Here is a 25,113-nt window from a genome sequence, read left to right on the forward strand (position 1 = left end):
AAAGGGAAAGAGAGGGCCTATGGGACTGGGAGAGGCCTAGAGAACTCATAAACCCTTTTCCTAGAATCACCTTTCTGGGGGAGCTCCTTCTGTTAATAGTTGACAATGACCAATCTCAATCAGAGGATCCAACTGGCTTAAAATAAGCTTCAGTGATTGTAGTAGACCCAACTAAGGGAGAAAAATCATGCTGAATGCAACAGAGAGAATTAACAACCCTATGAAAAAAATTTCAAAACCAAAAATCAACCTCTCTCTCCTCCCAAAATCCCTAGGCTAGCATTTCCAAACAGTTTTCGCAATGTTTGGAAAATGCAGTATTAAACAAAGCTTTACTTTTCTTTACTTCAGAACTTTTTGGCATCTTTAAAGTGGTAAGGTGCATTGTGAACCTCCAAGAGGAAGTATTCAGCATAATCTAAAGGAGGCCCTTTGCCCCACAGAGCATTAAAAGAATGGACTTGCAGAACACTTGCAGAGTTTAGAAAACTCTGACCTTTGCATAAAAATACTTGTTACACTTTAGGCAGCAAAGAGAACAATGAGTGTCAGGTATCTGGGATAGAGTTCTCCCTCTTGTCACTAATTTACCACTTACACAGGATAAGCTACATTTAACTTCTATGAGTCTCAGCTTTTGTAAACCTAAACTGAAATGTATGGGTTGCAACATCTATAAATTACGTCAAAACAGGGTTCCTAAAATCCGCTGAAGCTGTAATACTTATTGATTTGGAAAATGAGGATGGGGAGGGGGGGTACTTCTATATTAAATGTTAGTGTACAGAGAAAAAAAAGGCAATTGGACTTTGGAATTTAAACATGCTTTCCACTTAGTCCGATTTTTACGGATAATTATAGAAGAACAGGAATGTGGGGCATATGTGAATATGAAAAACAATTATAGGGGCTTCCCTGGTGGCGCAGTGGTTGAGGGTCTGCCTGCCGATGCAGGGGACGCAAAAAAAAAAAAAAAAAAAAAAAACAAAAAAAAACAATTATAATTAAAAAGAAGTGCAAAACTATAGTAATATTTCACTTCTGTCAAATCTAAGGTGACCACATCATTCAAATCATATCATTCAAATCAGGATGCTTGAGAGTGTAAAGGGGTACAGCCGAGGCCTAATGAGGCAAAGTGGGATGAATGATCACTTCTATAGCCAAATCTCACATTTTCAGAGCAGCTAGAAATAAAGCTTAAAAAGAAAAAAAAACTAAGTTAAAAGAATATAACTTTGTATGCCCATTCTCATTACCCAAACATGTTTTACTTAACATAACAACTAACATTTATTGAGGGTTTACTATATGCCAGACTCTGTTCTTAGAGCCTTTATATGTATTACACCCATTTAATTCTCCAAATACTGCTCCCCACTTTTTTAAACTGATGAGTCTGAGAGGTTAGTAACTTGCCTAAAGTCACAGATATTGTAACCTTCAGTTCTATCCTTGAACACCTAATAAGAACAACAAAACAAAAAGAGACTGTGAACAGTAAATCAGAAGCAGTCAGCAAGAGACCTCTGCCTTTTGAAGGCATCTTCAAATAGATGAGATCAGAGTGAGAGTTTAGAAAGCCACCAACTAGGCTCATATGTCTCTCTAGGGCCATCTAACACAGAGGCAGATGACCTCCACCCAGTACCACAAACCCTATTCATTCCAGTGACACAGAACAAGAATGTTTATGATAGCAGCAACTCATTGAGGTGAAATTACGTTCCATTAAACATACTTATTAAGGCAGAGAAGTCAGACTCATGGAGCTAAAAGGGACTTCAATTTTATTTTGGTCAACCTCGTTTTTGAAAGTGAATTAATTATAAACCCATAGAATGGGAGAAAATATTTGCAAATCATATATCTGATAAGGGATTGATATCCAGAATATAAATTTCCTACACCTCAACAACAACAAAAAAACCTGATTAGAAAATGCGAAAAGGACTTGAATAGACATTTTTCCAAAGAATATATATAGCCAAATAGCCAAATAAGCACATGAAAAGACAACACCACTAATCATTAAGGAAATGCAAATCAAAACCGCAATGAGATACCACCTCAAACCAATTACGATGGCTATTATCAATGAAACAGAAAGTAACAAATGTTGGGCAAGGATGTGGAGAGCTGGAAACTTCATGCACTGTTGTGCACTGTGGAAATGGCTACTGTGGCAAACAGCACTGAAGTTCCTCAAAATATTAAAAATAGATTTACCATATGATCCAGCAATTTAACTTCTGGCTATATACCCAAAAGAACTAAAAGCAGGGTCTCAAAGACATGTTTGCACACCCATGTTCATAGTCGCATTATTCACAGTAGCTAAGACGTGGCAGCAACCCAAGTGTCCATCAACTGATGAAAAGCAAAATGTGGCATGTACATACAATGGAATATTACTCAGGCTTAAAAAGGAAGGAAATTCTGATACATGCTACAACATGGATGAACTTTAAAGACATTATGCTGTGAAACGTCAGTTACAAAAAGACAAATACTGTATGATTCCACTTACATGAGGCAATCAGAGTAGCTAAAATCATAGAGACAGGAAACAGAATGGTAGTGTCCATGGGCTGGAGGTGGGAGCAAGGGAATGGGGAGTTAGTGTTTAACAGGTAGAGAGTTTCAGTTTTGAAAGATGAAGAGTTCTGGAGATGGGTGGTGGTGACAGATGCACAACAGTATGTAATACCATTGAATTGTACACTTACAAATGGTTAAGATGGTCAATCTTGTGTTATATTTTACCACAATTTAAAGTTTGAAAAAATTTACAAACATTGCCATCAAAAAACTATTGTCATCAGAAAATATACATTTGTGAAGCTTTATGGCTAAGGTTAAAAATTCACTTATCTAAGGAAATCTCTTCCAGGTAAAGTAAAATAGAATAGTTATTACTATATTTCTCTTCAAGCATCACAGAGCTCATTTGAAAAAATATTTAGACAGGCAAAATCCTTCCATTTCAGGAATGTTTCATTTTATCACCCATTAATAATATATATATATATTTCAACATCAAATGAAATAAACAGTATTTTATAAAATTATAACATTTGCCAGAAATAATGTAGTACATTTTAATTTTTACATTTAGAAAAAATGTTATTTGCTCTTTCATATTTACATATTTCTGATTTTAAACTGTAGCATGAAAAATTTCAAAAATATACATAAGGGAATAGTATATGAGCCCTTAAACCTCTATCACCCACCGTGATTCCAGAATTATCAAAGTTGTATGTATGTATGTATGCATGTATCTATCTATCTATTTATTTTGGCTGTGCCGGATCTTCGTTGCGGCACGCAGGATCTATCTCCCCGACCAGGGATGGAACGCGGGGAGTGTGGAGCCTTACCCACTGGACCACCAGGGAAGTCCCCAAAGTTCGAAAATCATTAACAGAATATACAAATCAATTTCCCTAGCATTTTTTCCATCTTTATTTTTCTCTTTTCTTTCCAATGAGATATCTTAAACCAATCCATTTCCTCATATGGGTACTGGGTACTGGTTGAGATAGATCTTCATTTAACTTCTGAGTTGTCTCCTTTAAAAGCTCACACCTTGGGACCTGCTATTCCCTTCATCAGTAACACTTTTCCACAAAGTCTTCACACGGTTCACTCTCTCACTTTATTCAGGCCTTTGCTCAAATGCCATCTCCTCAAAGACGCCTTCCCTAATCATCCTCTAAAAACAACATCCTGTCCCATCCCATCATTCTCTATCCCCTTTCTTCACTTTATTTTTCTTTGTAGCACTTTTCAGCACTTGAAATTATTGAATATATACTTGTTTGCTTGTTAACTGTCTCATGCTACAATGTAAGCTCCACTTACACTGAGCCAGAACTTCATTTATTTGACACTAAATCCTCAGCACATAGAACAGTGCCTGGCATATACAAAGTATTGAGCTGAAAACAGCTGAATGAAATCAATTTTTAAAAAATAACCGTTTAATAAGGAAATACTTGTTTGTAAACATTCTTTGAGCTCTTCAGTCCAAAAATTGTTTCTCAGGATCCATATTCCACATATACAGCCTAAGCCTCTTACAAGAGTGTGATTTAATTAAAACTGCACTAGTTCTTAGGAGTAAAAAAACATTTCTTAGGGAAAAAAAAAAGTATAGATCACAGTGTGCATACAGCCTCAAATATGACTCTTTTGAGGTATTTCAAAATATATAAACAGTATTGTTTAAAAAAAAAGCACCATGATCCATCCAAAAATTAAATTTAAAAATAAAAATTAAACGTAGAATTACCATATGATCCAGCAATTCCACCTCTGGCTATATAACACACCCCCCAACTAAGAAAACAGGGACTCAAACAGGGTGGTACAGCCAAAAGGTGGAAGCAAACTAAATGTCCATCGACAGACAAACGGATGAACAAAGTGTGGTATATATGTACAGCGGGATATCATTCAGCCTTAAAAATGAAGGAAATTCTAATACATGCTACAACATGGATAAACCTTGAGGATATTATGTTAAGTGAAATGAGCCAGGCACAGAAGGACTAATGTTATATGACGCTACTTATATGAGGCATCTACAGTAGTTAAAATCACAGGGACAGAAAGAATAATGGAGGTTGCCAGGGACTGGGCAGTTAGTGTTTGATGGTACAGTTTCCATTGGAGAAAATGAAAAGTTCTGGAGGTGGACGGTGGTGATGGTTGCACAACAATGTGAATGTACACTTAAAACTGGTTAAAATGTTAAATTTAATGTTATACGTATCTTTAATCGTAATTTTTAAAAAGTAAATGGAAAAAAAGGCCCCACTAAAAAAGCAATGACATGTGCTCCCCTTTTTTACATTCTTTTAATGACTGTAGCAGGAGTATCTTCTAACAGGGATATATAGTTTACAAAATGCTTTTCTACACATTAAGTCATTTTATCCTCACATTAAGTCTTCAATGTAGATAGGACAGGCTTCATTCTCTAATCTCTGAATTAGGTAATTAAGGTAAAAAGATGAAGTGACTTATCCAAAGTAAAATATTAATATACAGTAAAATGGCAAAGACAAAACTAGATACCAGTCATTCTGATCCCTAATTCAGTGTTTTTCCCCCTAAAGAAGGAAGTACCTTAAAAGTCCTCAGTTCTGGGCTTCCCTGGTGGCGCAGTGGTTAAGAGTCCGCCTGCCGATGCAGGGGACATGGGTTCGTGTCCCGGTCCGGGCGGATCCCGCATGTCGCAGAGCGGCTGGGCCCGTGGGCCATGGCTGCTGAGCCTGAGCGTCTGGAGCCTGTGCTCCGCAGCGGGAGAGGCCACGGCAGTGAGAGGCCCGCGTACCGCAAAAAAACAAAAAACCAAAAAAACCAGGGGGCTTCCCTGGTAGCGCAATGGTTGAGAGTCCCCCTGCCGATGCAGGGGACATGGGTTCGCGCCCCGATCCGGGAAGATCCCACATACCGCGGAGTGGCTGGGCCCGTGAGCCATGGCCAATGAGCCTGCGCGTCCGGAGCCTGTGCTCCGCAACGGGAGAGACCACTACAGTGAGAGGCCCGCGTACCACAAAACAAACAAACAAAAAGTTCTCAGTTCTATACCAACCTTTCTGATGGGAACAGCCAATGTCTTCCTTATGCGTCTATATGTCTAACTACACTGTTGTTTTTGTCACAAGTCTTTTTTTTTAATAAATAACTTTATTTTATTTATTTACTTTTGGCTGCGTTGGGTCCTCATTGTTGGTGAACAATAAAAAGTTTCTGGATTGTGGATTATACTCCATAAATATCAAATCCCTCAGCATTCAAACACCAAAGACAAATATGACTATGCTTCTCTATTTTCACTCCTTCCTATCTATCACTTATTTTTTCCTCCTGTGCAGGAGATACTTTTGCAGCTTCTGTAATAATGGAGAGAAAAATATAACAAAAGTAGAGAGAACAGTAAGACAAAGCTCAACAATTACCAAGTTTCAGTAGTTACCAATTTGTGGCAGTCCTGTATCACTACATCCCAATCCACTCTCTACCCAATCTCTCTGGATTATTTTGAAGCAAATCCCAGATAGCATATTATTTCATCTGTAAATACTTCCTTATGAATCTCTAAAAGAAAGGATAGAAAAGAGCAACTACAGTACCATTATCACATCTAAAATTATGAACAATTCCTTAATATGAACTTCCCAGGCAGTGTTGTCATTTCCACCAGTTTTATTTTTTCTTAGTTTGTTTGAATCAGGATCCAGATAAGGCCCATGCACTGTGACTGGACGACTATGTCTCTTCAATCTCCTTTAAAAGGTCCCTCCCCAACCCTTTCCCCCTTGCAATTTTTTTTCCTTGTTGTTGTTGAAGAAATCAGGTTATATGGTAGTTTCCCATAGTCTGAATTTTGGCAAATGCATCACCATGATGTAGCTTAATATGTTCCTCTCAGCCCTGTATTTACAGAAATTTATAGATCTAACAACTTAATCAGATTTAGTGTCATTTTTGTACTTTTAAAGTTTATTTTGTCAAGACTGCTTCACATGTGGTGATGTGTACTTCCAACAATAGGTACCAAACGTCTACTTCTCATTCTCTAATATTAACAATTAACAGTAATCACCAACTAGAGTCATTAATTCATTAGGGGCTGCAACATGGTGATATTCTATCACTCCTTCTTTATTCATTAGCTGGAATACTTCTGTAAGAGGAACTCATCAACTATTCAGTTGTTTGCACAGAAAGGTAAGAATAAATGATTCTTTACCTTTATTTACTAATTTTCAGAACAATTAACATCCTAGCATTCTCTAAAGATGATCAGCAAGTTAAAAAATTATGTGTTCATGGATTTAAACATATTTGATGGCTTTCAATTATTTGTATTTATCCCAGCTGAGGCTCAAATTGTCCCATATTTGGACAGTGGAAGCTTATTCAAATTGGTCCCTGAGATCATACGACACAACACTACTTGTCTCTGAGAGCTTCTTTGCTTTCTAGGGTTATACCTTATTCTAGGCATATCTTGTATTTTTCTTACCTTAGACCTGTCATCAGCCATCTCTTTAAAGGAGACTTAATTCCTTTCAGTGAAAAATGGTATTTAGAAACCACAGTCTGGGTGCTAGGGGGTGCTGGCTGCCTTTTTAGTACAAGAGTTAGGGAATTTTCTACACATGTGTATTTAGATACACATACATCCTGAGTGTATACTGATGCTTCCAATTCAAATTCAGGTTTAGAGGGCTTTTACTTAATCTCATTAACTTTACATGTGTTTCTCCTTTCTCACATGTCAAAACCCTGTTCTCAACACTGCCTACATAATTGTTCATTTATTTTATCCCACAATACACACACAATAGCCAAGAATTAAAATGTCAACACTATCATCAACATTACGATAAATGAAAATCTTTTTTTCCTGGCAATTCTTTTTTACCCTTAGGATATACCCAACTCAGGATATCCTATAAATTACTGTGTATGTAAGTCACTTGGAATAGTTTGCTCTGGGTGATTACATCACTAACTGGAAGTACACTTTTATTTCACTTTTGATTTTTAGGCACAGCATTTTTAATTAACTTTTGCTACATAATTCTGTAAAATGTTTAGATGAGTCTAAAGTCAAAACCACAAAGTAAGATATATTCAAAGACTAGTTGCTCCCCGTCTACTCCAACCTAGTCTCTCCCTACCCCACAAGTAACTTCACTAATATTTTTATACAATACCCAAATTCCCTATTTTCTGGCTACTATCCACTGGCTCCCTACTATGAGCAATACTGAAATCAGCTAGTATCTTCTTCCTCCTCTCTCTCTCCTCCAGTATCTAATTTTAAGTAATATGTTTTAATTTACAGTTGATATCTATAACCTGTAAGCTTATTCTACTTTTCATATATTCTTCCTGCATATTTGGTAATTAAACTCTACAGAATTAAACGATAAAGTGTTACATACTACACTGTTTCTCAATCTTAGTTCTACCAATAAAAATTTTTTTTTTTTTTTTTGCGGTATGCAGGCCTCTCACTGTTGTGGCCTCTCCCGTTGCGGAGCACAGGCTCCACACACGCAGGCTCAGTGGCCATGGCTCACGGGCCCAGCCGCTCCGCGGCATGTGGGAACTTCCCAGACCAGGGCACGAACCCGTGTCCCCTGCATCAGCAGGCAGACTCTCAACCACTGCGCCACCAGGGAAGCCCTACCAATAAAAAGTTTATTTTAATGTTCATCACCAATTTAAAACACCAGTTTAAGAGTCCACAATTCCTTACCAGCGAGAAACTTTGGGGGCTAGATATATTCTAAAATTCAGACTCTTTTCCTTCTCTCTCTCTCTCTCTGTCTCATGCTCTCTCTCTTTTAAAAGAAAGTAATATGGTATATGAAACATTTGCTGTATACTATGTAAACACACCCAGTGAGATTAGTCATATTAGCCCATATTTTGCAATAAAATATATTAAACATTTAAACTAAGCTGTGTTAGTTCAGGTTAGGTTTTGTTGCCAAATGAGTTCAGGTCACATCATTGTTTGCCATCAAATGAGTCTCCCTAAAGAAATGGCTATCAGAACTCTTAGAATTTCAAATTATAAATAAGACATTGTGCACCTGTAGTTAGTAGCTCCAGATCATGTATAAAAATAGTATTTTCCTTACCTACCCACCACCAATAAAAGGCAAGTCAGAAAACATTTTGTTCATATTAAATAAAGATATATTTTAAATTGCATTTTTCTATAAAATTAAGTTGTGTTACTGCAAATATAGATTACTTGTTAGAGTTCTGCTTAGGAGAATCTTATTAAAGCCCATGTGGGCTTCTTCTAATAGAACCTATTATAATTCAAAACAGCTGTCAGTCTCCTGCTGCTACTTTTTTTTTCCGATTAAAAACATATTCTTAAAAGAATATTCTTAAAAGTACATCACATTCCACGAGTTTATGCAATATTCTTTTAAGGGTAACCATTAAAATTTTTGAAGCTAGAAAATGAGGGGAAATGCAGATAAATGAGGTGAGCCTGGTTCTTAGAACTCTGGCTACAGTGCGGATTCATACTGATACTATATATTCTTGGTATTAATATTTCTAGTTATAAAATACTTCCTAAATGCCTGCTTCATAAATGCACATTCAGCATGGTCAGAAATATGTTATCTCTTAGCTTTTTAAAAGATTTTTAAAAGATAATCTTCAAGGAGTCATGAACAGCCTAGAATAATCACTAGGGAAAACTAGTCATGATCATTCTAAATAGGATAAGAAAACCAAAACCAGTGAAAGAATCATTACAATTAGATAATAAATTCTTTGAAATAATTTTAAATGTAGAAATTTTCTCATTTATGAAAATTAAACGTACATTTAATGTTAAACTTGAAAACTATCATGCATTTGGATGTGTATTAAATGTAAAATTAATACCAATATTTAAGTAGGTTATCCTAGAAATGGCTTTTAGTGTAAATAGTCATTAAAAACAAAAAGTTAAAAGTAAACCACGTTACAGATGTTTCACTGCTAGACATCAAGCAGGTGAATTTAAGAACAATATTTTAGGGGGTTGTTTCCAAATTTGATGATTAGCTACAGGACTCCGTATTATTAACCTAATTATTTTTCTCCATACCCACACATTTCCTTTGCATAAAGAAGAGATCATTAGTTTTGTTGAATTTTAAATCCCTAAATAATTATTCAACGTTTATGTTTAATTATTAAATTTCTGATGAAAAGTCATTGTGCTCCTAAGAACATTTTCAGATGGGGTATCTAATTTGAATAGAAAACTAATCATACTATTTGGTGACAGTACAAAAGCACCACCATCAAGCAGTGTACACCCCCTCCCCCCTCTTAGTTTTACTGTTTTACAAGATTAAAATGAGTTTATTTTCTTTATTGAAAATATGGAAAAAAATAATTTTTAGCATCTCTGTAATTTTTAGTTGTATTTCTTTCTCTCCCCGGAAGTGTTTTTGCCTTCTATTACTAGAGTCTGAAAAGTTGAGAGTTACACCGTTGACTCAAAAGAATTTTAAAGATTGTAGAACAGATCATAATACACAAAGAACAAGATACATGTTAAACTTTCTCTATCCTACCTAGCCCAGAACCTTAATGTTTCCCCATTCACTTATGAGAATTATACTTTTGTTGTTTAAATTAAAAACAAAAAAACAAAAAACCTACACAGGAGAGTATGACAAAAGGCAATTCCCTAAAATCTGCCTCCCTTCCCACATCAACAAAAAGTAACAATTGGATTTCTGCTTTTCTAGCATTTTTTTTTTTTTTTTTTCAGTACTCAGGCCTCTCACTGTTGTGGCCTCTCCCGCTGCGGCGCACAGGCTCCGGATGCACAGGCTCAGCAGCCATGGCTCACGGGCCCAGCTGCTCTGCGGCATGTGGGATCTTCCCGGACCGGGGCACAAACCCATGTCCCCTGCATCTGCAGGCGGACTCTCAACCACTGTGCCACCAGGGAAGCCCTTCTAGCATTTTTGACATAAATAGTTTTAAGTAGGGATATTTAACAAAGAGTTCTGTAAAAAAAATTTTTCATTTCATAATATACCAGGGATATAGAAACACGTGTACATATAAATTTTACTTTGTCTTTTAAAGACCCCTAAATAGAACTGTACTGTATAAATATGCCATAATTTATTTCACCAAAACATTGAAAATCATTTCCAATTTTTCAATATTATCAACAGTCCTGCAATCCTTTTACCTCTATCTTTAACCACTGTAAACTATACCATTAGAATAAATATCAAGAAATAATATTACTGGGACTTCCCTGGCGGTCCAGTGGTTAAGACCGCACGAGTTTGATCCCTGTTCGGGGAACTAAGATCCCACATGCCGCTAGGTGCGGCCAAAAAAAAAAAAAAGAAATAGTATTATTGGATAAATGGGTATATATATTTCTAATTTGGAGATATACTGGTCAGAAAAGTTGCAATTTACATTCCTATCAACTTTGCATGAGAACATGAAAACTCTGGTCATTATTAATCCTTGCCAATCTGATGGAGGAAAAAATGATCTCATTATTTTAATCTTCATTTTAAAAAATTATAAGTGAAAGTGAATCTCAATATATTTATCAGCCTCTGTGTTTCTTTATAATCTTTGCCCATTCTTCTATGTGGCTGTTCTTTTTATTAATTTGTGACACTTTTTATATTAATGTTAAAATATCAAGGGAGAATATTCATATTAGCCTTTTAAAACTATGATGGCTTTTCTCATAAATGTTTAAATTTTTTAAATAGTCACTTGTTTCAGTCTTTTCTTTAGTAACGTCTGAGTTTCATGCTCCTTCCTGTAAACATTTTTACATCAGAAAACAGATTTATATATACCTATGTAAGTAGTTAGAACAAAATAGAAAAAAGTTCTCAATTTTTGTTGTCATCTCCAAATTAGAGTATGTAGGTAAACACACTCTTCAACCACAGCAGAGAGCTGTCATTAGACAGTTAAAGAGTTTACAGCACAGTTATTATTAAGTAATTCAGTATGCTAATTTAAACAAATTTATTAATTCCTAAATATGAAGATAATTTAATTATCTGGTGTTGCCTGGAAACAAGATGGATATATTTTCCAGATTAACAGGAGGATGCTTTCCGGAAGAAGAAACTCAATTACTCCAATCTATTCAAATGTCGTTTGCTGAAGACATCCTGGGCATCCAGTGTCAGAACTGCAGGTGTCTTTCCCTCATCCTTCTCCTCTACATCAAACTGGTTCACCAACCCACCTGCAAATCACTTAGACTAAGTCACTATTTATTACTTCTCTTGAATTGTCACAAAAATCAATCTTGGTCTCTGCTTCCAGTCTAATTCATCTAGCACACCAACACTAAATTAATCTTCCTAACAGAGGTTCAATCAAGAATATGCAATAAATACGAACTCCTAGCTACAAATCCTACCTATGTGAAGTATTTTACACTTTAAAGTATATCAGTATTTCCCAAAGTGTATTCTACACAACATCAGTCTTGCAAAATACAATGAAATGAGCCTTAAAAAAAAAATCTTGGTTAGTTTGGGAAACACTGTTTACTATAGCCCAGTTTTGTAGAATTATTTATATTATTCATTAAGAATCTGAATACCAATTATGTGCTCTATGCCAAGTGTTGAAGGTTATAGTTGTGAACAAAATAGTCTTGGTTTTCATGTTGCTTACAATCAAGTGAGAGAAATGGACATTTAAACAGATAATTACAAAAATAAAATCATACACTCAGGTAAATACCATGAAAGGCATGGGGTGCTATGAGAAAGAATAAGTTGATTTATTGACATTAATAAGCCCACAAGACATAAAGAACACATACAGCATACAGAAGAAAGATCTTAAACACATACATAAATATAAATAATACATAAACATAAATAATGCTTGAGGGACTTCCCTGGTGGTGCAGTGGATAAGACTCTGCGCTCCCAGTGCAGCAGGCCCGGGTTCGATCCCTGGTCAGGGAACTAGATCCCACATGCATGCCACAACCAAGGAGCCCGTGAGCCGCAACTAGGGAGCCTGCCTACCGCAACCAACACCCAGTGCAACCAAATAATAAATAAATAAATAAAGCGTGATATTATTTATTGACAGAGGTAGTAGTGATGTGATCCTGGGGAGTTACAGCAGAGTCAATAGTTTAGCAAATTCTAGGAAGAGCAAGAAGGCCAAGGTGGCTGATGCAGGGGAAGTAGGGAAGGGAGATAATGTAAGATGAGGCAAGCCAGGTAGATAGAGGCCAGGTCACACACATCACTGCAAAAGGCTGAGAGTCCTGCAGCTAAGTAACCTGTGTAACTTTGCTTAATTCAGTATTCCTGAACTTTAATCTAAGAAAAACCAATAATAGGCCATGTCCAATGTTCCATAGAACATACTTTCAATCATATGATAGTAGTGGACATATAAAGTGAAGGTTTGCACTGGGTTAGTGTTGATACATTTTAAGAGAAAATGACACAATTTGAAAGCTGAGTTTTTATTTATTTAAACTTTGAATTGAAAAATATCAAGCAGAAAAAAGTTAGCCACAGCAGGCCTGAAACTGCTATCCTTAGAAAGGCCTGCTTGAAAGGCTGGCCCTGGTTGGTCTTTGGGAACTTGGACTTTCCGTGTTTTTGCCATTCCTTAACTGATAAGGACAGCTCACTGTACTTAAACTGTCTGTGCAAACAGTATGGTTTATGCTGCTCCTTCTGGGAGCCTGGAATTTTGATACATGTTAGGTAGTAGATGCCTGTGTGACCAGCCATCAGTAAAAACCCTAGGTGCTGAGTCTCTAATGAGCTTCCCTAGTAGACAATATTTCACTTGTGCTGTCACCAGTCAGTGCTGGAGGAACTAAGTGTGACCTGTGTGACTCCACCGGAAGAGACCTCTTGGAAACTTGCCCCTGTTTTTCTTTGGACTTAGCCTCATGTGTCTTTTTTCTTTGCTGATTTTGTTTTGTATCCTGTGCTGTAATAAATGATCTCCATGAGTATGACTATGTGCTCTGTCAGGTGAGTCCTCCTAGTGAACCTGGGGATGTTCTTCGGGGTTTCAGTGCAAGAACAAGATAGAATACTGTGAAATGTCTCCCTCCACCTCTGTCTCCCAGTCTCCCAAAATGAGACTGTATGTTTTGGAATAAATATCTAGTTGGTATTCAGGTACAGGGCTTCTTCTTCTCCTTTTTTTTTTTTTTTTTTAAATCTTAGAAGCAATTACCATAAAAAGCAGAATAGCGGTGACCTTTAAGGTGGTTGTGATTGAGAAGAGGCATGAGTGGGGCTTTGAGCATGCTTCCACTGTTCTATTTAGTGACTATGGTGGTGTCAGCATTAAAATAATTTGTTAAAAAAATAAGTTAAACTTAAATTTGTTTACTATGCTTCTTTGCATGTGTATTATTTCACAACAAAAATATGTTTCGTTGTAGCTGGTATGGCTTTGAAACTTGTCAGCTGAAGCCTCAAAACTAAATCCATTTCCTAAAGAGAAGGATATAAAAGAATGAACGGAAGGCTAAGTACTGAGGCACAGGAAATGCTTATAATTTGGTAGCTGAAAGAGAACAAAGTAAAGGAAAGCATGGAAAACACTAATCAGGCTGGGTAGTGACCCAAATAGGTTGCATGTAAGAAGTGGCATCTGAATGAGGTTTAGTTCAAATTGAGAAGTCACCCCTTTCCTCTGTGCTACCAGAAAGTTTTGGATACACTTCAATTTCAGTACTTACCACTCTGTAGGGGCAATTAATTGTTAAGATTTCTACATCCTCAAAGAGACTAAGTTCCTACAGTACTGGGACAGTTTCCTTTTCCAGTTACTGTATTCCAAGTATCTTGAAGAGTGCCTGGCTCATAACGGGTCCTTAATAAATAAGGGGCTTAGAAATGGAGAATGAAACCAGAAAAGGCCCGTATCAAAGAAACCATGAAAGGAGAGAATGTAAAGAATTCCATGAGCAGTTTTAAATTTTCTTCAGTTTTCTTGTTTTTCTCCTACTTTTAACAACCTTTCAGGTCATTACTGTTTTTACTAAATCCTTTCCACTCTACTGCTACCTCCTCATCATTGCTGCAACAACTATCTAAACACCAACTATGTGCAGGGCACTTAGCCAGGTAATGTCCGGGATACAAAGATGAGCTTAGTGTCTGGTGCAGGACATATTCCAATACATAAATAACACAAAGCTGCAAGTGGAAGACAGAGAGAAAGAACAGGAACATGGCATGGACGTTAGAGGACTAGAAAAGGCTTTAGTGATTACAAAAGGCTTTCATGGAAAGATGACATCTGCTTTGGTTCTTGAAGGATATTAGAATTTAAATAGGGAGAAACATAGGTAAGGTCATTTCAACAGAGAGAACAGCTTAAGAATTAATAGGTATATGAGGGACAACATACAAAGAAATGAGGCAAGAAAGACAGGAGTTGACGAGATAAGAAAAAGTAAGGAAGAAGCAAAAATTATGCCATTGTCCAGTGAGTAGAGCTGATAAAGGAGACCAAAATGGAGCAGCCACAGATGTAAAGGAAAACCAGAAAAATGTGGTTTCATAGAACTGAAGAGAGGAAACTGAACCGGAAGTAAAACTGGAGTGAGATGTTTTATAACTCTTTTCAAAAAAGACTGCAAAAGGTGCCAAGAAGTGAGGCAGTAATAGAAAGGATGTGAAAGTCTGGAAAGGTGTGTGTATGAAAGAGAGGGAGATATTGTAACAAATGAGTAGGGATGATGCAGTAAAGCATCAGTTTTCAACTGGGTGACTCTGCTCCCTTGGAGACATTTGGCAAGGCCTGGAGACATTTTTGGTTGCCGTAACTAGGAGTGAAGAATGGTACTACCGGAACCTAGTGAGTAGAGGCTGCGGATGCTGCTAAACATTTTTCAAGTACAGGACAGCGCCCCACAACAAAGAATTATCTGACCCAACATGTCAGTAGTGTCAAAGTTGAGAAACCCTGTACCAGAGCATAGCGGATACAGAAGAGAGAATGATTAACCAAAGAAGCAAAGTCTTTGGTAAAGTGAGAACATTCATGCAGGAGGAAGACTTTTCTGGTTCTCTAACCTACTGACCCTGATTAGAGCATGAACCTGGAAGCAGCTTCAGGCATTACTTATTTGAAAAGTGTATTGAAATACAACATTCCAATTTCTCCCATCAACATGAACGACAATGTGCATGCCTTAAATCATTATTTACCCTGTGACTATTCTATATAGATAAACCATTTATCTTTTGGGATACCATCAAGGTTTAAAATGTGGGTACTTCTGTTTTTTTCTAAGTTCCATATATGTACGGCAATCACGTCCATTAAAAGGTTAATAGATATAAATGATCAGAGTGCATATACTAGTGTAATTTTATTTTGTAAAATCTCCTATGTACCATTTAGAAATGAGTTACAAATAATCTGTATTTTAACAGTTCACAGGGATACCATGTGAAAAGGAAGCCTACAAAAGCACCAGTTTAAGATGCCAAGTAACATTGCTAGAAAAGGATAAAATGAGTTAACAGTGATTATAAAAATGGGGCTGTAACTATCTTTGGTTACAAAGTGCAATATATTTCAAAGCCACAATGAACTTGATCATATAAATTTCACTTTGTATCATAAGCATGAGAAGACTATTTACTGACATGTATTATGTGAAAGGTACTAAGAGGAGTTTAATCACAAATTCTGCTCTCAAATAAGAGACACTCACTCATTTAAACATTTTCTGAGCACCTACTATGTGCTGATAATAGGCACATGAGGATATAACAATGAACTAGACAGACATAATTTTTGCTTTTAAATTACTTAGGGACAAGCAGATAAATAGGCCGTTACAATGTAGAGGAAGCACAGATTAGTGAAGATGAACTCTAGAGCCAAACTGTCTAGGTTTGGATCCAGATCTGCCATTTTATAAGCTTTGTGATCTTGGTCAAATTGTTTATCTTTTCTGTATCTGATAATAATATTTAAAAGTATTTACCTTATGGGGCTGTTGAGAAAGTGACATCTGAGATAAGATCTAAGACTGACAATAAGTGTGAACTTTTTTCTTGGTGAAGGTAATGGTGGGGAGGGGTTGGGATGACAAAATAATGCTCTAAAAGGCAGAGGAATCTGACTATGTGAAGGCCCAAGGAAAGAACAAAACCTGGCTCACTAAGGAAATTAAAGCAATTCTACATGCAGAGTGTAACGGGGAGGTATTTGGCAGTAATAAGGTATGAGCCCAGAGAAGCAGCAGAGCCTAGATAACAAAAAGCCATATGATCCATGAAACGGAGTTTGAACTTTATTCTAGAGAGTTTTTGTTACTTAAACACACACACATACACATACACACACAAACCGACAGACTTTTTCTCATTCAAGAATTAATAAGTCCGTGCTGGGAAAACTGGACAGCTACATGTAAAAGAATGAAATTAGAACACTTCTTAACACCATACACAAAAATAAACTCAAAATGGATTAAAGACCTAATGCAAGGCCAGACACTATAAAACTCTTAGAGGAAAACATAGGCAGAACACTCTATGACATAAATCACAGCAAGATCCCTTTTGAATCACCTCCTACAGAAATGGAAATAAAAACAAAAATAAACAAATGGCACCTAATGAAACTTAAAAGCTTTTGCACAGCAAAGGAAACCATAAACAAGACAAAAAGACAACCCTCAGAATGGGAGAAAATATTTGCAAACGAAGCAACTGACAAAGGATTAATCTCCAAAATATACAAGTGGCTCATGCAGCTCAATATTAAAAGGAACGCCTGAGGGACTTCCCAAGGCGGTCCAGAGGTTAAGACTCCGCGCTCCCAATGCAGGGGGTCCAGGTTTGATCCCTGGTCAGGGAACTAGATCCCGCATGCCGCAACTAAAGATCCTGTGTGCCGCAACTAAAAATCCCACGTGCCACAAGGAAGACCCGGTGCAGCCAAATAAATAAATATTTTTAAAAAAATAAAAAATAAAATAATCTCTGCTTAAAAAAAAAAAAAGGAATGCCTGAGCGTCTATCCTCAGAACACTATATTGTGTTTTCACATAGATTATCTTAATTAATCAAAGAACCCTAAAGAGAGTGATACTGTTCATTTTACAGATGTGGAAACTAAGGTACCAAGGGAACAAACAACTAGACGTCAAAACAAGAAGGCTGTTCTTCATAGACAAATTTGTCTTTTCATACTCAGTCCAACAGACGATTTTACAATTTCTAATGTGTACTGTATCCCTCCTTACCTTGTTTTAAAAATAACTACAAATTACTATGTCAAAGTTTTATTTGACTGAAGCCAACAAATGGTGAGGTACACCAAGTTGGGAATTTTAACTCTCCTTCCCTATCCTTCCTCCCTTGTCAGACTTTACCGTTGAAGCATGTGACAGAACTATGACTTCATAATTAAGGCTATAATGAGATTTCTCTGTCATAAGCTATTACTAACATTCACTACAAACTCATCTAGTTCTGCCTCAAAGCTTTTTTCCTAACCAGAAAATTCTCATGTCTAGTCTCAAGCAAGCAAGAAATATTTTGGCAAAGTCTGAAGGCAAGCATAATTAAGTCTTATGAAGCATGTTATGGAATTTTTCTCTAAAGAACAACTCACAAGTAAATTCCAGATAAAACAAATTAAATAAGTATAATTTCAGAATACAGGGAAAAAAAGACACTATACTTGAAATTCTTCTGGCATTCAGTCTCCCCCTAAAGAAGGAAGGAAACTGCACGCTAACAACACAATTCATTACTGCTCCTTCCATGATTCCTGTTTTAAGGAGGTAAGAGTGTTCATAAAATTTAAGGAATTGTAGCTAGAAGAGACTGTCAAACTTTTTATCTAAATGGATATTTTTAGAAAACAATTAAGGGCAAGCAAAGAACACTTTGCATGCCTGGCCTAATTGATTTTTCCATCTCACTTTAGTTTTAAACTCAATAACATACCTCATATTTATTAAAACATTGTTTACAAAGCACTTACTCATGTTATTATTTCATCCTAACAACTCACTGAGTATCTATAATTTACCAGACACTGTGCTACATCCTACAGGCTTTGGCTCAAAATACAAAGAGTTACGTGGAGGAGTCAGACACACGAGTAACTGATGATAAATATAGTAAATAAGGACTGGAAGAAAGGTCCAAAGTACTAAGGGAGTGAGTGTATGATTACTAGTAAAACTAACTTTTGAACTGGGTCTTGAAGAATAAAGACGACTGTAAGAATCAGATTTCTGATGGCAAATAACCCCAAAGAATTGGCTTAAACAATAGGAATATATTCACGAAGAGAAATCCCGCGGTAGGGAAAGCCCCAGGCCCAGCACAATACATGTATAAAATAATGTTGCCATGCACCTACGTTCCTTCTACCTCTCTGTTCCGCCATCCTCAGGGCATGTTTCATCATCCCCTGTGGTCACAAGACAGCTGCCAGTGGCGATTGGGGCCACATGTTCTCTTGCTCACAAACAATAGGGGAAAAAATCCTCTCCCCCAGAAATAGAATGTCTCTTTCCTTTCAATCTAACTGGGACAAATAATAATTTACAGGGAAAGGCCTTGAGCTGATTGGCTTGGAGTAATCAAAATCTACCGCTGAAATGGGTGATGAGTCATCTTCTCAGAGTCTCCTGGATGGCAAAGAACAGGAGAACTCCAAGCACTGGGATAAACACATGAAAAGCAGAAGTAGTAGGAACAAGAAACAGCTTAGTATGACTAGCGTAATGGGAAATCTAACATTAGACACAGTCTACAAACTGTTGTGAGTTTGGACTTTACCCAATAGACAATGGGAAGTCAACACAAGTTTTTTAGGTAGGGAAGTAACATCCTCCAATTGCATTTTTTAAAAAGTGTGGTAGCAATATAGAGAACAGCCGGAGAAGGAGAGGAAAAGTGGGAGAACAAATGGCAGAGACTCCACTGGTAGGCTGTTCAATAAATAGTCCAGACTAGTAAGTAAGTGGTAACAGGGAGGGAAAGAATGGAATAAAAAAATACAAGGTGGCAAAGCTGCTACGTAAAACACTGTGTGTGTGTGTGTTTTCCCTCTTACAGATGAGGAAAAATTAAGCCTCAGACAGGTAAAATGGATTGCTTAAGATTGCAAAGCTATAAATAGTAATCAGAATCTGAATGGAGGTCTGACTCCCAGTCCAGTGTTCTAATACATCACAACTATGTCTAAAAACTCCAACAATGCTCAAAAAAGCAGATTTTTTTTGAATCTTGTGATTTAAAGGATGTTCTGTGTATTGTATTAAAGTGATTTCTGTTTATTCCAACTTTAACATAATGTTCATTATATGGATTTAATGTCAATTTATAAAACTTAGTACATTATATGTTTTTGAAGTTTCTACATTATTTGAGATAGTAAGGATGCTGTGAAAGACTCAACTTGCAATGTCAAATTTAGACTGCCTGGTCTTCCCTGGTGGCGCAGTGGTTGGGAGTCCGCCTGCCGATGCGGGGGACACGGGTTCGTGCCCCGGTCGGGGAGGATCCCACATGCCACGGAGCAGCTGGGCCCGTGAGACATGGCTGCTGAGCCTGCACGTCCGGAGCCTGTGCTCCGCAATGGGAGAGGCAAAAATTTTTAAAATTAAAAGAACTGAAGCTTGCATTAAAAAATTTTGAACTTGTTTTGTAAATAAACTAGGTACTGAATGTTTGAATTTCAATATAAATCTGAAGTTAGTAGCTACATGAAAAGTTTCCTTTAAACTATGCTTCCCTTTGAAATTTTGGATTCTGATAACCAACTTCCATTATCATCAACTTAAAAAGAAAAATGTCTCATCTTAAAAAAGATAATTGTTTTACAAAAGTCACTTGCCTGTTTCTTTTTAGAGTGGAGAAGTCTGATTTTGTTTTATTACCACTGTACCAAGACTGGGTTAAGAGGGAAGGTGGTTTACAACAGAATAAACACTTTCTATAAAAATTATAAACAATATATTTTTTAGCTTATTGGGTTAAATCTTAGTCTTCTGCTTTTAAATTCAATTAATAACTTTAGTGAGCACCTATGGGCCTGGCACTATGCAGCTGCTGGGAATACAGCTGGAAGCAAAATAGTACTATAGTTACTCAGGCATATTTTGTATGATTATTTGATTAGTGTCAGTCTTCCCCACTGAATAACTATAGCAGTATTTTTTTCAGCCAGAACATAACTGCAAATGTACAAAGATGATGCTTCAAAAAAACAACCTGACAATAACATTCCACCAATGACACAAGAATTTTCTTTCACCAAGTAGAAACTCTGCACCCATAACTCAATTTTTTTCTTAAAACATACCTGCTAAAACACTCAACAAACCAGGAATATAAGGAAACTAGCTCAACATAATAAAGGTTATGTATGGAAAATCCACAGCTAACATCATACTTAATGGTCAAAGACTGAAAGCTTTCCCTCTAAGATGAGGAACAAGACAAGGATGTGCATTTTCACCATTTCTAGTCAATACAGTACTGGAAGTCCTAGCCAGAGCAATTAGGCAAGAAAAAGAAAGAAAAGTCATTCAAACTGGAAAAGAAGACATAAAATTATCTTTGCTAGAAAACAACCTTACCTTATATGTAGAAAACTCTAAAGATTACACACACACACACACACACACACACCATTAAAATAAGTGAGTTCAGTAAAGTTGCAGGATACAAAATCAACACACAAAAATGAGTTGTGTTTATACACTAACAATGAACAATCCGCAAAGGAAATTAAGAAATCAATCACGTTTACAATAGTACCAAAAAGAATAAAATATTCAGGAGTAAACTTAACCAAGGAGATGAAAGATTTTTACACTGAAAACTACAAAATGTTGTGGGAAGAAATTAAACACAAATAAATGGAAAGACATCTGGTGTTTACGGACTGGAAGACCGGAAGAGATGTCAACACTACTCCAAACAATCTACAGATTCAATGCAATCCCTATCAAAAAAATCACAATGACATATTTTGCAGAAATAGAAAAATCTATCTAAAATTCATATGGAATCTCAAGGGACCCCAAACAGCCAAAACAATTTGGAAAAAGAACAATGTTGGAGGCCTCACACTTCTGATTTCAAAACTACTATAAAGCTAGAGTAATCAAAACAGTACGGTGACAGCACAAAGACAGACTTACAGACCAATAGAGTTCAGAAATAAACCCTCGAATGTACGGTCAAGTGATTTTCAACAAAGATGGGCAGACCATTCAATGGAAAAAAGATAGTCTTTTCAACAAATGGCATTGGAAAAACTGGATATCCACATGCAAAGACCTAAACATAAGAGTTTTTTTGAGGGGAAAACTCTTAGAAGATTTTTAAAGGGGAAAAGCTTCATGACACTGGATTTGGCAATAATTTCTCAGATGTAACACCAAAAGTATAAGCAACAAGAGAAAAACTAGATCAGTTGGACTTCATTAAAATTAAAAACTTACCAAGAAAAACCTTTTGTGCATCAAAGTACACTCGACAGAGTGAAAAGGCAATGCATGGAATGACAAAAATATTTGCAAATCATCTATCTGATAAGGGATTGGTATCCAGAACACATAAAGAGCACCTACAACTCAACAACAACAAAGAAAACCAACTAAATTAAAAAATAGGCAAAAGACTTAAAATAGATTATTTCTCCAAAGAAGACTTACAAAAGGCTGATAAGCTTTAGAGATGCTAATCTTTAAAGAAATGCAAGTGAAAACCACAATGAGATATCACTTCACGCCCATTAGGATGGCTGTTATCAAAATAATAAAAACAACAAGTGTTGGTGAGGATGTGGAGAAACTGGAACCCTGACGCATGCTTGTGGGAATGTAAAATTTTCTGGCTATATACTCAAATGAAATGAAAGCAGGGACTCAAACAGATATGAGCATACCTATGTTCATGGCAACATTATTCCAAAAGCCAAAAAGTGGAAGCATATGAAGTATCAACTGACAGATAAATGGATGAACAAAATGCAGTATATACATACAATGGACTATTATTCAGCCTTAAAAATGAAGGAAATTCTGACAAATGCTACAACATGGATGAACATTATGCTAAGTGAAATAAGCCAGTCACAAGAGGACAAACATTGTATGATTCTACTTACATGAAATACCTAGAGTAATCAAATTCGTAGAGACAGAAAGCAGCAGAGTGGTTGTCAGGGGCTAAGAGTAAAGGGAGGTGGGGCCTTAGTGTTTACAGGGTAGAGTTTCAGCTGCAGCAGAAGAATGGAGTTCTAGAGCTAGAAGGTGATAATGGCTGCACAACAACGTGAAGTACACTTAATGCCACAGAACTGTACACTTAAAACTGGTTAAAATGGCAAATTTTATGTTATGTATATTTTACCACAATAAAAACGGCAACAACAAAAAGATACCTGCTATGCATCTTTCCTAGTGACTCTATCTTAGTGTAGGATCTCATCTCTTCATACCCAGGTAACTGCAATAGCTACTACTGTCCCTGGTTCATTCCACTCTCTCCTCATTCTAACTCAACCCACAGGTCACTGACAGGTGCGTCTTGGCAGTTTTAACATATTAATGTGTGGCCTCCAAACTTTCAAAGTCTCCCCATGTCTTGCACAAGAGGATAAAAATCCAAATCTCAATCCAGTACTCAAACCCTTCTACAAACATATCCTTTCAACTGTCTAATGTCTTCCCAAGGAAATTCAGTTGTCAGCTCATCCTAGTTTCCCTCTCTATTCCCCTCCCCCAAAGCTAATCTCCACATTACACTCTTGCTTTTCCCTCACAAAGTAACTGCTCCAATCTCTCTGTAAATCTAAACCCTCACAGAAGCTAGCTCAAGTCCCAAGTGTTCCAGGAAGTTATATAGACTCCTGAGGCCTCACTCATCTCCCTCTAACCAGAACGTGTACAGCATACTTTGTATTGACAGATTGTTTTCTAGGCTCAGAGGGGTACATCTTATCTTTTTCTGAGGGCAAAGTCTACATATTTCACTTGTTTCTTTCTCCAGTAGCACCTAGTATTGCAAAATACAAAGCAGATCTTCAATAATCACCTGTGTAACTGAACGCAAGGTACAACTCTGGTGTGTGAGTTTCAATGACTAGAATATGAAATCAGAAGCATTTGACATGACTACTTCTGAAGGTTAGCCTGTGACACACAACACAGAAAGCTGCTGTGACTCAAGTGGCTAAGTGGAAACCAGGTGGTACAACCTGGCAAACACAACACAGGTGTTTTAAATCCTAAAATTAGAGCCTGATACAAAGAACCTGTTTAAATGCTGGTAAGGAGGAACAAAACAATATAGTAGTTAGGTTTTGTGGGACAGAATACTGGTTTTACTGAATGCATGCATAAATAAGCAATGCTATAACTGGACAGAAATATAGTCAGTCACAGACCTATGAAAACTCTAAATGAAATGTCAGTTGGTTTTTTATTAAATTCAGGTCAGGGAAAAGAATCTTCATGAGTTACTTGTGGTAACTGACAGTAACTGTCAAGAATCAGGGTGAGGCGCTCTCTCTGATTTCTCCTTTCAACTACACTGTACAAAGACCCAGGGATGAGGATGGTGGTGAAGAATGCAATCAATGAAAAATACGAGGCTCAGGAGTGTACTGAAAGGAGCTCTCTAAATAAGGCGGAGGGAGGCCTAGATCCTAGTTTTGGTCCAATCCCTCGCCAGCTGCAGAACCCACAGCGAGTCACTCATCTCCCTGGGCCTAGTTTCCCAGTTCTAAAACAAGTCACATCATATCGTTAAAGGTTTTTCTGACTTCAAAATTCCAGGACAAGTTTAATCACAGCTGCCATTAACATGTATGATTCTTGCAATTTCAAATCTTTCTTTCACATTTCCGGGAGAAAGTAATTGATTTCAGCAATCTAAAAGAAATGGATGCTATTCAGAGACAAAAGATTCTGCTACTTGAAAAAACGAAGTAATTCTGTAAAAATGCCTATTTCCTCATTACAGTAAGATGTTTTAGCAGAGGAAACAGTTCTCTGGTAAAATCAAGACTGCTTCTGCGAATTAGGCCTAATCCAGAGTACTTATTATCTGTGCTGGTATGTGAAGAGGTGCTATTGTAGTTCAAAGCAGAAACAACACTCAGGGCTTCCTCCCCCCAAACGGTGAGAAAGTTCTCATCTTCGGGGTAAGGCTAATAAACAGCTGTGCAAATGATGAGACACTGAAAAATGCATGCTTTTAGCCTTTCAAGCACTCGAAGCACAGGATTCTTTACCAAAGACTCCGTATTGTCTCTCTCCCAACCTGTCAAAGCGCAATTCCAGTTTGATCCCGAAACAGTAACTTACCCGGACAATCTAACTTCTCCCCCGGGGAGCAGCCGTACACAGGCCTGCATTCCTCGACCCCTGATTCCGGACAGCAGCTCTCACGCCCACCCCGGGGCGGTCGCAGCCCCGCAGCCGGGTAAACACGCGCCCGAGTCTCGGGAGCGGTTTCCCGGCGTCCTGGGAGCGACGAGTCCCGCCCCTCGTAGCCCCGAGAC

At 37.2% G+C, this 25,113-nt stretch overlaps 1 protein-coding gene across 1 annotated transcript in view; it reads right to left on the reverse strand.

Moving 5' to 3' along the window:
• BTBD7 (BTB domain containing 7) overlaps nt 1-24,992 on the reverse strand; it is an 80,098-nt gene extending 55,106 nt beyond the window's left edge. The window contains exon 1 of the mRNA XM_024758093.1: nt 24,917-24,992. The gene's annotated coding sequence lies outside the window, so the exon portion shown is untranslated. The remainder of the gene's footprint in view (nt 1-24,916) is intronic.
• Nucleotides 24,993-25,113: the final 121 nt, after the last annotated feature.

The sequence above is a fragment of the Neophocaena asiaeorientalis genome, unplaced genomic scaffold (genome assembly GCF_003031525.2).
Source record: "Neophocaena asiaeorientalis asiaeorientalis breed wild unplaced genomic scaffold, Neophocaena_asiaeorientalis_V1.1 scaffold476, whole genome shotgun sequence".
In the NCBI taxonomy this organism is placed as follows: domain Eukaryota; kingdom Metazoa; phylum Chordata; class Mammalia; order Artiodactyla; family Phocoenidae; genus Neophocaena; species Neophocaena asiaeorientalis.